This window comes from Hyla sarda, chromosome 6, assembly GCF_029499605.1.
Source record: "Hyla sarda isolate aHylSar1 chromosome 6, aHylSar1.hap1, whole genome shotgun sequence".
In the NCBI taxonomy this organism is placed as follows: domain Eukaryota; kingdom Metazoa; phylum Chordata; class Amphibia; order Anura; family Hylidae; genus Hyla; species Hyla sarda.
Window position 1 is genome coordinate 174,178,051 of NC_079194.1, and position 12,901 is coordinate 174,190,951.

At 40.8% G+C, this 12,901-nt stretch overlaps 1 protein-coding gene and 1 long non-coding RNA gene across 3 annotated transcripts in view; one reads left to right on the forward strand and one right to left on the reverse strand.

The window, feature by feature from the left end:
• Positions 1-12,901, reverse strand: part of CDH13 (cadherin 13) — a 973,781-nt gene that overhangs the window by 701,565 nt on the left and 259,315 nt on the right. The window lies entirely within an intron of this gene.
• LOC130276439 (uncharacterized) overlaps positions 1-12,901 on the forward strand; it is a 53,906-nt gene that overhangs the window by 28,838 nt on the left and 12,167 nt on the right. Inside the window, exon 3 of one of the 2 annotated variants that reach the window (XR_008845118.1) lies at positions 6,724-6,794. This is a non-coding gene — a long non-coding RNA (uncharacterized LOC130276439). Of the gene's footprint in view, positions 1-6,723; positions 6,958-12,901 lie in introns of those variants that run through there. The other variant, XR_008845117.1, reaches the window with a different exon arrangement.

Sequence of the window (12,901 nt, forward strand, 5' to 3'; positions counted from 1 at the left end):
TCTTCTTGCCTTGTCATTGCATAGGTTTACTTACTGCAATGAATAGGGCTTATTATTAGACAACTGTTAGATATTCTAAAAAAGTACAGGTTCTTCTTTTCATAAAAAAAATGTAAATAATGTTTAGTAAAAAAATATGACTAATGATTGAAAGAAAACATTTAATTATTATTAGAAAAAACAATTATTTCTCGAAATTTGTGAATACAAAAATGTCAATACTTCCCACTGTAAATCAATCAATGGCTCATGTCCACGTCTTATGCCTCATGGAAAGGTCAAGCATAGAATGAAACATTATTGGTATTTTAAATCTGAAAATTAGGAGTCTCTTCTGCCAGCTACTTTGTATAGCTATCTCTGCTTTATTGTACTATTTTACAATGTCCTCTTATCCAATTCACATGACATTTAGAGCCTCCATTATAGAAGCAAATCTTTGTGTCTCTTCCTTGACATTTTATTTGAATCCCCATGGATACCAAAAAACTGTACAGCACAAAACTCATTCTTCCTATGGGAATTCAATTAAAGTTTAGCCAAGATTGCAGACTGACCTTATTGATGGACTTGCCACATACTGCAGGGCTGAAGGTTAATCAATCACCTATCATTGAATAGTCGTTACCATCCCATAATTATGTGATAATGAGTAGACAGGAGGAGTAGATCCTATGGCTCAATGGTGATTGCTACTTGTAACATATATACAGAATCTCACCTAAGTGAGTCCACCCTTCACATTTTTGTTAATCTTTTATTTTATCTTTTCATGTGACAACACTGAAGAAATGACATTCTGCTACAATGTAAAGTAGTGAGTGTGCAGCCTGTATATTAGTGTTTAATGTTGTGTCCTCTAAAAATACCTCACCACACAGCCATTCAATTCTAAACCTTGGCAACAAAGTGGGTACAACCCTAAGTGGAAATGTCCAAATTAGGCCCAACTTTTCAACATTATTTTCCAGCACTGCCTTAAGCCCCTTGGGCTGGTGGATAATAGAGACCTTCTGTTCGAGAATGCCCTACAGATACTCAACAGGGTTCAAGTCTGGAGACATGCTTGGTCAGTCCATTACCTTTACACTCAGCTTCTTAAGCAAGGCAATGGTTGTCTTGGAGGTTTGTTTGGGGTTGCTATCATGTTGGAATACTGCTCAGTTTCTAATGAGAGGAGATTGTGCTCTGCTTCAGTGCGTCATGTTGGTATTCATGGTTCCTTCAATCATGACACTCCTATCAGTATGCTTGAATGTAGGCAAGTCTTTGTACTCCGTATCTGATTCCGCCACACATGCTTGACACTATCTGAACCAAATAAGTTTATCTTGATTGCATCAGAGCACAGGACATGGTTCCATTAATCCCTGTCCTTAGTCTGCTTGTTTTAAAAAGAAAAAACTGTTTGTTCTTCATCTTTAGAAGAGGTTTCCTTCTGGGTCGACAGCCATTAAAACCAACTTGATGCCGTGTTTGCGTATAGTCTGAATACTGAGAGGCTGACTCCACCAACCCTTCAACATCTGCAGCAATGCTGGCAGCTCTTATATGTCTTTTTCCCAAAGACAACCTCTGGATATGAAGCTGGACTCGTGCATTCAACTTCTTTGACCATGGCCAGGCCTGTACTAAGTGGAACCTGTCATGTATAGCCACTGTATGGTCTTGCCCATTGGGCTTTAGCTCAGTTTCAGGTTCTTGGCAATCTTCCTATAGCCTAGTCCATCTTTTTTGTTCAGCAACAATTCTTTTTTTCAGATCCTCAGAGAGTTCTTTGCTATGAGGTGTCATGTTGAACTTTCAGTGACCAGTGTTGGAGAGTGTGAGAGCAATAACATCAAATGAAAGTACCTGTACCCCATTCATACCTAAGACCTTGAAAAACAGAGTCACATGACATCAGGGAAGCAAAATAGCTATTTGGGTCTAAGTAAGACATTTCCACTTAGAGGTGTACTCACTTTTGTTGCCAAGGCTTAGACATTTATGGTTGTTAGTTATTTTGAGGGGCCACAACATTGAACACTGTTATACAGGATGTAAACTCATTAATTTACATTGTAGCAGTGTGTCATTTTTCAGTGTTGTCACATAAAAACATATAAAATATTGACAAAAATGTTAGGGTCTACTCACAGTGGGATACTGTTTGTGTATACTGTTTGTGAATCTCCAGCTGTTGCAAAACTATAACTTCCAGGATGCCCGGACTGCAAAAATGGAGCTTTGCAACAGAATTATAAATACACCAATGCAGCAAGTCCAGACATGATAACTTATTTGGTCACCATTAAGTGGCTGAGCTCTGGGAGACGTCTAAACAGCAACCTTTCTGGTTATAGGGCAGGTTTGGGGCTTTGTGGAATTCCTGCTTGCCTGGCTTGATTGGTAGAGTTCTCCCTTCTCCCAAACACAGAGGGATCTATCAATCAAGGGTTTTGGAGTAGGGAGAAGCCACCGAGGCCCTCGTCAATGAATCATGGTTTAGGCAGCATGAAAGTAAGAACAGGTTCCCTTTATGCTGTGCAGTTACAGATCCTTTGATTCCAGCAGAAAACATTAAGAAATAAGGATGCTCACTGTTCCAGTCAATGCTGTTTTACATTTACTTCTCTTGTATTCTGAAAATAAGATTTACATTAAAATTAATTTTGCTGTGTTTTGCAAGAGAAAATAAAATTGGATTTTAATTTAAATTACCTGAGCTGGGAGTTTATGCCATCAAAGTGATTTATTTTCACATCAATAGTTATTATTTATTCTGCAGCTCAAGATTTGTTGAACAGACGAATAGTTATTTGTCAGAAGAAAATGGGAAAAGGGTGGGTGGGGGGAGGGGACAGGAACCATGAAAAGTAAAGATGGGGCACAGAAGTTCCAGGGGCTACATCTCTCGGTGAGGAACATATGACCCATATGACCAAGGAAAGCAGTTCCTCCGAATATTACCTAAAAAAACTGATTTTCAGTACCCAATGCATTCATGCTGGTTTCATTCATTCACCCCCACCCCCACCCTACCATTACATTGGACACGTACTGTCCTTAGCTGGTTTGTATTTAGAGGCTTTATCTATTTTGAGGATGACTAGATATTGTTAAAAGTGAAGGCCATTTTGTTTGGTTTAATCATATCTATATAAACCTTGGCATAAAGCCTTCTTTGTAATATAAAAGCATCTTTGACAAATACACTAAACAGGAATCATGTATCCATAGCTTACTCTGTGTATCTGTCTGAATTCAGGGCCAGTCTGGGGATATAAACCAGCCCTGGAAATATTTGCACACCAGCCCCACAGCATTGCGTCAATGTGGCAGCCAGTGGTCACAGGGAAGAGACAGGAAAGCTTCCGTTTTGTCATGTTGCGAGCTTTATGCTAGTGATGTACCAAATTTTCAGCAGGGGTGTGGCTTACACAAGGGGCGTGGATTTATGTGCTCTGTACAGAGGAATGCATGATGGCAGTCCAGGTGTTGAGCAGGTTTGGCCTTCAGTCGGGGGGAGGGGCTGGGCAGGAGGACATGGCTGAAGCTGATTGAATCAGCTAAGTCTCTGCCTCCTGTCTCAGCTTGCACTGACATGAGTTGTAGTTCTGTTTTGGGTCAGCTGCAGAGCCATGGGCTGTGTCAGGGCATGCTGGTTACTAACTACAACTCCCAACAAGTCCTAACTGCAACTCCCAGCATGCCCTGACAGAGCCAATGGCTCTGCAGCTGACCCAAAACAGAACTACAACTCCCTGCATGTCCAAACAGACATTCACAGCATGTTCTGACACAGACAATGGCTCTGCAACTGACCCAAACCAGAACTACAACTGCCAGCATGTTGCACTATACAGCAATATAGTGTACGTTTTAGTATAACATGCTGGAAATTGTAGCTCTTTCTTAAGTCAGCTGGAGAGCCATCAGCTATGTCAGTAAGTCAGCTGGAGAGCCATCAGCTATGTCAGGGCATGCTGGGAGTTGTAGTTAGCACCCCCTTTCTCACAAAGCAGTAAGAGCAGGTCTCCACTCCCCAACCGCCCCCCCCAACACTCACACATAACAGGACTCCCAGCCCCCTTCCTCACACAGTAATAGCACCAGGTCCCAGTGCAGAACATCTTCCCCCGAGTAGCATCAGTTCCTGTGTGCGGTCAGTAGGAGGAGCCAGAGGAGCAGTGAGGAGGCAGAAAGTGAGTGTCCTGTCTGTACAGTATGTAGTACTCTGTAGCCTCTGGACCTCCGGTCACTATCTGTAGACTCTGGACCTCCCCTCAGGAGTCTCAGGACCTGTGTGTAATGCTGCTGCTGTGCACAGGTTGACATAGTGACTTATACACAGAGTTCCTGGGCTTTATACGCCAAGGCAGTGATAGCATACACATGAAAAGATTAACTCACTGTTCCAGTAGAGTATAAACGACCAGCCGGTCTTGTTTATTTTTTCTCTTTTTTCAATAAAGTGCAGTATGCAACATTTACATTCCAGCCAGGTATTCTCAGCTCAGAGGAAACAGGATATGACGCAACGTTTTGATGGGCATGCCCCCTTACTCATGTGCATGAGTAAGGGGGCGTGCCCCTCAAAACATTGCGTCATATCCTGTTGCCTCTGAGCTGAGAATACCTGGCTGGAATGTAAATGTTGCATACTGTGTATACTGCATGTTTGGGAGCTACGAGTGGAGCTCCGCACCTGGTGATTGATTGCAGCACCATAGAACTTTGCTCATTGTGACATAGTCTCTTGTCGGGACTCAGGCAGCCTGTCCTCCAGCGGCTGGCCGATGGGGGACCTGCCTACCTGGAATTTTCCCAATATCTCAATAGGTCAGTCCAGCCCTGTGTGAATGGATTTCAAGAGCAGCTCATACCTGACATTAATTTGGACTAGCAGGTCATAGAGAAGAAAAAATCCTTAACACATTCATGCTGGTATAGTAGAGTCCACATGGTCAGCCTACTATGGTTAATGGTTGTCCATGCAGCCTCCAAACCACAAAATAAAGTAGCTATTGAGGCTCCTCCTGAGCACAGGTTGATGCCTTTACATAAATCCAGCAAACTCATTACCTTATACTGAAATCTCTGCAAGCTCCAAGCTAGCAGAGATTCCAACAGCAGTCTACGCTGTTCTGGCAGTGTAAACTGCTGTTAAACCTTGTGACTGGGGGCTGACACAGCCGTTAGCATTCCCCTTTTTGCCAGGCCACACCCCTTGTGACAAAAAGGGTATATGTCATATGTACAAGCCTGATAAGATAAGATCATTGTAGTCAAAGAGTAGAGGTACTTACCAGGTTCCACAATATGAAGTGATGATGCTTTCTAAATTGTCTGATCCCTAATGACACAGCTCAGAAATTTCCATAAAGAACCCCAACACAATTGAGGAGATTTATCAAAACCTGTGCAGAGGAAAAGACCAATTGCCCCTAGAAGCCAATCAGTGTGCTTCTTTAATTTTTAACCCCTTTAAGTGGTACTCCGCCCCTAGACATCTTATCCCCCATCCAAAAGCATACGGGATAAGATGTCTGATTGCGGGGGTTCCCACCACTGAGGACCCTGTGATCTCCCTGCTGCACCTGGCGTTCATTTACAGCGTTGGGTGCAGCGCTGGAGGCTTGTGACATCACAACCCAGCCCCATTTGGGACAGCACAGCCATGCCCCCTTCAATGCAAGTCTATGGGAAGGGGCGTGATGGACATCATACCCCCCCATAGACTTGTATTGAGGTGGCGTGTCCATGACATCATGAGTGGGGCCTGGCCGTGACATCACGAGCCTCTGCCCCGAATCGCCAGTCATCCGGCATGGAGCGAAGTTCGCTCTGTGCATCGGATGTCTGGGGTGCCACAGTCGAGATCGCGGGGGTCCCCATCAGCGGGACCCCGCGATCAGACATCTTATCTCCTATCCTTTGCATAGGGGATAAGATGTCTAGGGGGGAGTACCCCTTTAAGGATGCAGGAATTTTCAATTTTTGCACTTTTGTTTTTTTTTCCTTCTCTCACCTTCTAATAACCATAATGCTTCCAATTTTCCAATCACAGACCCAAATGAGGGCTTTTTTGCACCACCAATTTTACTTCAATTACATCAGTAATTTCATCACAAAATCTACAACAAAACCCATGCATGGCCCCGTCACCAACCTTCTCTGAACACACTGGGTTGCTGCCAGCTAGCCCTGTGTGTATGCTCATCGCAGAATTCCCAGTCTAATTCCTGCTGTGCATCACATTTTGCCCAATTCACATTTATAGTCATTTTTATTTTTACCTTTTTTACACTATGGGGGACTGTTACATGCAATCCTTAGATTGCATACACTAAACAATGCTGTGCCAATGAACAGCATTTATCAGTGTTATCGGTGCTCCATTGCTACCGACTGCCATGACTTCCTGGAGCATTGGAGCACAATCAGACAGTGAGGAGACAGACAATTTTACCATGGGTGTCCCGATCATAGAAGGGAACAGGTGCAGAGCGTACATTTACACCCTGCGTCCTTAAGGTGTGAAGGAGACCACTGAGAAATAAATTTAAAAAAAATTGATTGGTTGATATGGGCAACTTCTCCACTTTTCCTCTGCAAAAGGTGACTTAATGTCACAAAGTGAGCTGTACAGATCAGAACAACACAATATAAATTATTACTTTGCTACAAAATGTGCATCAAAATCTTAAAAGAAGACACATTTTTTGTTTGTATTTTCAGGAATTTCCGTGAAGGGCTGAAATGTTTCTCATGAAGGAAATTGTGGGTGCAGGTGAGATAAACATGATGAGGTAATTCTTCGGCTATTAAATTCCCATCCTAGATGTACTCATCCTGGACAGTCACTTCTTAGCTAGTAACTGGATAAAAGGAATGACGGCTGCTGATTTTAATCTTAGATTAGAAAGTAAGGAACATCTTGTCTGGACTTTAATCATTCCTTGGGAAGCCAAATAAAATACAAATAGTTTCTGTGACAGCGCAGTCCTGGTCTCTCTTATCTGCAGAAGATCCGGTAATTGGTGGAAAGAGGAAAGCATAACCTCATCTAATGCAACGCATTTCAAGTGTTACCCATGACTGGCGCTGATAAAAGAGACCTGCAGGCTCTTGTAGACTCAGGAGAACTTCAAAGGGAGATATGTTATAGAATAAGAAAGTCAGGAGGAAAAAAGGCAAAAGTCTACTCAGCTCAGCTTACTATTGTCATGCGGTATTGATCGAAAATAAACAAATTCACCTCCTTGTATTCATAACAAGATACGTGAAAAAGGGGGATTCTTTCCTGAATCAAAGAAGTATCACATGCAGCTTGTGATAACACATTGGACCAATTCCAAAGACCAAAGCCAAAATAACTTATCCAGGAGGATAGAAGCAACAGAGGGACCTCTGTGCAAGAACAGTATATGGGCCCCTAGTTCTCATACTATTTAACATAGAGCATGCCCCTTATGTAACAATCCACCTGAAAACATGGTATATCAACATGTGGTGAAATGTGAACCCAAAGCTGGCCAGATAAAAATTGGCAGATTCTACAGATCACAGTGGGATTAGCCAATGATCAATGTGCAGAAGGCAGCACCCTCCAATGACAGATGTTGGGGAATAGAAAGATCAGGCCTGTTGAATTTCAGCATGGTCTATCTTTTTGTAGGCAAAGAGGATTGGGGACATTTATCATTGTTGTCTTTGCAAAGTGTGTTTTGAAATAATTTTTTTGTGGTTTTGCTTCAGCGCGACACATCAGACTATCACAGGGGGGTGATAACTTTAAAGTTGCAGTTTTGAAAAAAATAGAAATATATATTTTATATATATATATATATATATATATATATATATATATATATATATATATTTTTTTTTTTTTTCACATTGTTATTTACGTTTTTTTCACATGTATGTATTTTTTTTATACACAGATAATACAGTGGAGTACACTTCTGTTCTGCACTGTTACATAGTATACACTGTATTATGTCTATTTCTGTCAGACTAAGGCTAGGTTTTCATTTTATTTTTCCCACCAGCAAAAATGTCAGAAAAACTGTGGAGTTTTTTCCTGTTACATGGACACAGCCAATTTTGCACCCTGTGAGAGTACCCACTCCATGGGTCAAATGCAGGGCCTAGCCATATAGTATACATAAGTGCATAGCACACCGCTGTATACTTTAAAGGAGCCAGGACTTCTGTAACTACACTGACAGAATTTCCTGCTCTTAGTTTTGCTGAACCTGCACAGCTGGTGATGAGCAGGAGATATACATCATGTATCTCTTGCCCAGCAAGAACTTACAGTAAAAACAGCTATGTGCTATGCACCAGTCCAACAAGGAAAGAGTTAACTGGCGCTGCTGAGCAGTCCTGGTTACGTTTTTGTGGGGTCAATAGATCACTGGATATATTGTACTCAGTTGCCAAATGATCACTTACCAACCTGCCTTTTGTTCCGGCTGGGTCTGATGTAGCCCAACCACCTAGTGATGATGTCATTAGATTTGAAGCTTAAGGGTAGTGAGTATAGCTCTGTTCTCATTGTGCGTTTTGTTTATTGTGCACAGACCCTTTCTGCTAGTGTCTTCCCAAACAGAGAGCCTGTGGGTGTTGCTTAACTACAACCCCCATCGTTCCCAGACAGCCAAAGGCTGGTACATCAGGCTGTTGTTGTTTGGTTGGTATCGGGCTGAGAATGAATATATGGGGAACCACACATGTGTTTTTTAAATACATAAATAATTTAAAAAAATGTGTGTGGTTCCAAACAGTCGCACAAAAAGTGGCAAGCCTCTCCAAAATACTGCAAATCTACCTCCTGAGAATGATAGGGGTTGCAGTATAGCAAGAGCTGCAGGCTGCTAAGCCTAAAGGCTATAAACTTATAATATCTTGCATAGAATTTTATTATTCACTTACCAATTATGTGTGGTAACAGCTTATTCTCCTCTCCCAACTTAACCCCTTAAGGACTCAGGGTTTTTCCGTTTTTGCACTTTCGTTTTTTCCTCCTTACCTTTTAAAAATCATAACCCTTTCAATTTTCCACCTAAAAATCCATATTATGGCTTATTTTTTGCGTCGCCAATTCTACTTTGCAGTGACATTAGTCATTTTACCCAAAAATGCACGGCGAAACGGAAAAAAAAATCATTGTGCGACAAAATCGGAAAAAAAACGCCATTTTGTAACTTTTGGGGGCTTTCGTTTCTACGCAGTATATATTTCGGTAAAAATTACACCTTATCATTATTCTGTAGGTCCATACGGTTAAAATGATACCCTACTTATATAGGTTTGATTTTGTCGCACTTCTGGAAAAAATCATAACTACATGCAGGAAAATTTATACGTTTAAAAATGTCATCTTCTGACCCCTATAACTTTTTTATTTTTCCACGTATGAGGTGGTATGAGGACTCATTTTTTGCGCCGTGATCTGAAGTTTTTATCGGTATGATTTTTGTTTTGATCGGACTTTTTGATCACTTTTTATTCATTTTTTAATGATATAAAAAGTGACCAAAATACGCTTTTTTGGACTTTGGAATTTTTTTGCGCGTACGCCATTGACCGTACGGCTTAATTAATGATATATTTTTATAGTTCGGACATTTACGCACGCGGCGATACCACATATGTTTATTTTTTATTTTTTTTACACTGTTTTATTTTTTTTATGGGAAAAGGGGGGTGATTCAAACTTTTATTAGGGAAGGGGTTAAATGACCTTTATTAACACTTTTTTTTTACATTTTTTTTGCAGTGTTATAGGTCCCATAGGGACCTATAACACTGCACACACTGATCTCTAATGCTGATCACTGGCGTGCATTAACACGCCTGTGATCAGCATTATCGGCGCTTGACTGCTCCTGCCTGGATCTCAGGCACGGAGCAGTCATTCGTCGATCGGACACCGGGGAGGCAGGTAAGAGCCCTCCCGGTGTCCGATCAGCTGTTCGGGACGCCGCGATTTCACTGCGGCGGTCCCGAACAGCCCGACTGAGCAGCCGGGTCACTTTCACTTTCACTTTAGAAGCGGCGGTCAGCTTTGACCGCCGCTTCTAAAGGGTTAATACCGCACATCGCCGCGATCGGCGATGTGTGGTATTAGCCGCGGGTCCCGGCCGTTGATTACCGCCGGGACCGACGCGATATGATGCGGGATCGCGGCGCGATCCCGCTTCATATCGCGGGAGCCGGTGCAGGACGTAAATATACGTCCTGCGTCGTTAAGGGGTTAAAGGGGTACTCCGGTGGAAAACTTTTTTTTTTTTTTTAAATCAACTGGTGCCAGAAAGTTAAACAGATTTGTAAATTACTTCTGTTAAAAAATCTTAATCCTTCCAGTATTTATTAGCTGCTGAATACTACAGAGGAAATTATTTTCTTTTTGGAACACAGAGCTCTCTGCTGACATCATGACCACAGTGCTCTCTGCTGATATCTCTGTCCATTTTAAGAACTGTCCAGAATAGAAGAAAATCCCCATAGAAAACATATGCTGCTCTGGGCAGTTCCTAAAATTTGTCAGCAGAGAGCACTGTGGTCATGATGTCAGCAGAGAGCACTGTGTTCCAAAAAGAAAATAATTTCCTCTGTATTATTCAGCAGCTAATAAGTACTGGAAGGATACATTTTTTTTTTTTTTTAAATAGAAGTAATTTACTAATCTGTTTAACTTTCTGGCACCACCAGAGTACCCCTTTAATTAATTATACAAAAGTTATCCAATGTGTATAAGGCCAACTTAAGACTAAGTGTTGCAAGACTACAGGACTATCACCTTATAACACATTCATGATAGAACTTTACACACAGCTCATACAGCAAAAATCTCTGTCTACAATGATATGTTGAGGGATCTCAATAATGAGGACTTTGTTTTGTTCATCTAAATAAATAGCTAAATAAATATTGTTAACTTACATGTTTTTACCAGTAAGGATTGCAGATCCCTATCAATCCACATCATCATGATGGGTAATTCCTATAGGTACAGCATGTCCTATACTATCATAGACAAACGTTCTTCCTAGTTATGGGTAATTCCTATAGGTACAGCATGTCCTATACTATCATAGACAAACGTTCTTCCTAGTTATGGGTAATTCCTATAGGTACAGCATGTCTTATACTATAAAAGACAAACGTTCTTCCTAGTTATGGGTAATTCCTATAGGTACAGCATGTCCTATACTATAAAAGACAAACGTTCTTCCTAGTTATGGGTAATTCCTATAGGTACAGCATGTCCTATACTATCATAGACAAACGTTCTTCCTAGTTATGGGGTATTCCTATAGGTACAGCATGTCCTATACTATCATAGACAAACGTTCTTCCTAGTTATGGGGTATTCCTATAGGTACAGCATGTCCTATACTATCATAGACAAACGTTCTTCCTAGTTATGGGTAATTCCTATAGGTACAGCATGTCCTATACTATCATAGACAAACGTTCTTCCTAGTTATGGGTAATTCCTATAGGTACAGCATGTCCTATACTATAAAAGACAAACGTTCTTCCTAGTTATGGGTAATTCCTATAGGTACATCATGTCCTATACTATAAAAGACAAACGTTCTTGCTAGTTATGGGTAATTCCTATAGGTACAGCATGTCCTATACTATCATAGACAAACGTTCTTCCTAGTTATGGGGTATTCCTATAGGTACAGCATGTCCTATACTATCATAGACAAACGTTCTTCCTAGTTATGGGGTATTCCTATAGGTACAGCATGTCCTATACTATAAAAGACAAACGTTCTTCCTAGTTATGGGTAATTCCTATAGGTACAGCATGTCTTATACTATAAAAGACAAACGTTCTTCCTAGTTATGGGTAATTCCTATAGGTACAGCATGTCCTATACTATAAAAGACAAACATTCTTCCTAGTTATGGGTAATTCCTATAGGTACAGCATGTCCTATACTATCATAGACAAACGTTCTTCCTAGTTATGGGTAATTCCTATAGGTACAGCATGTCCTATACTATCATAGACAAACGTTCTTCCTAGTTATGGGGTATTCCTATAGGTACAGCATGTCCTATACTATCATAGACAAACGTTCTTCCTAGTTATGGGTAATTCCTATAGGTACAGCATGTCCTATACTATCATAGACAAACGTTCTTCCTAGTTATGGGTAATTCCTATAGGTACAGCATGTCCTATACTATAAAAGACAAACGTTCTTCCTAGTTATGGGTAATTCCTATAGGTACATCATGTCCTATACTATAAAAGACAAACGTTCTTGCTAGTTATGGGTAATTCCTATAGGTACAGCATGTCCTATACTATCATAGACAAACGTTCTTCCTAGTTATGGGGTATTCCTATAGGTACAGCATGTCCTATACTATCATAGACAAACGTTCTTCCTAGTTATGGGGTATTCCTATAGGTACAGCATGTCCTATACTATAAAAGACAAACGTTCTTCCTAGTTATGGGTAATTCCTATAGGTACAGCATGTCTTATACTATAAAAGACAAACGTTCTTCCTAGTTATGGGTAATTCCTATAGGTACAGCATGTCCTATACTATAAAAGACAAACATTCTTCCTAGTTATGGGTAATTCCTATAGGTACAGCATGTCCTATACTATCATAGACAAACGTTCTTCCTAGTTATGGGTAATTCCTATAGGTACAGCATGTCCTATACTATCATAGACAAACGTTCTTCCTAGTTATGGGGTATTCCTATAGGTACAGCATGTCCTATACTATCATAGACAAACGTTCTTCCTAGTTATGGGGTATTCCTATAGGTACAGCATGTCCTATACTATAAAAGACAAACGTTCTTCCTAGTTATGGGTAATTCCTATAGGTACAGCATGTCCTATACTATAAAAGACAAACGTTC